Source organism: Arachis ipaensis, chromosome B07 (genome assembly GCF_000816755.2).
Source record: "Arachis ipaensis cultivar K30076 chromosome B07, Araip1.1, whole genome shotgun sequence".
Taxonomy (NCBI): Eukaryota; Viridiplantae; Streptophyta; class Magnoliopsida; order Fabales; family Fabaceae; genus Arachis; species Arachis ipaensis.
In genome coordinates, this window is record NC_029791.2 from 26,468,129 (window position 1) to 26,468,821 (window position 693).

The window sequence follows — 693 nt, forward strand, 5'->3', positions numbered from 1 at the left end:
ATAGGTCGGGTATTTTTTTGACTAACTCTTTTGTGCAAGTGCTGCAAGCGGAAACTCTTCCGGAGAAAATCCAGAGCTATAGCTTCACTATCACTATTTTGAGAGGGTTCGTCCCACCAAGGATTGAGTTATTTGCTTGGTTTGTGTTGGTTGGCAGGGCGCGACTAAGGACCGCCTGTGTAGATTAGGGGTTCTTGACCGGAATAACGATAAGTGTGTTTTATGTTACAAGTCTGTAGAGTCTGCATTTCATTTATTTCTTGGTTGTGAGTTCACTTGGCAGGTGTGGTGTGCTTAGCTATTTGCTCTTGGGAGGGTTTGGACAGTGCCAGGTTCTCTAAAGCAACACTTTGAAAGTTGGACAAACGCTTTAGGGAGAAAGATGGTCCGAAAGCGGTGGTTTATTGGGTTCTTTGCAGTTATTTGGACAATTTGGCAAGAAAGGAATGCTAGAATCTTCAAGGATCAGGCATCAGATGTGGTGGACATTATAAGCAGGTCTTTTAGCTTCTCTGATAAATGGATTGGGGATGCACCTTGTAGTTGTTGATGGCAATGCCGAAGATGACTCGGGGTCATTAGGTTCTTTGAGGTCTTTGACGTGTTGTGTATCTGGTTTTTATTTTCCAATGCTCCACCTGGTGGTGTTGAGCTCTTTGTACTTCAAAAAAAAAAAAAAAAAAATAACTTTAA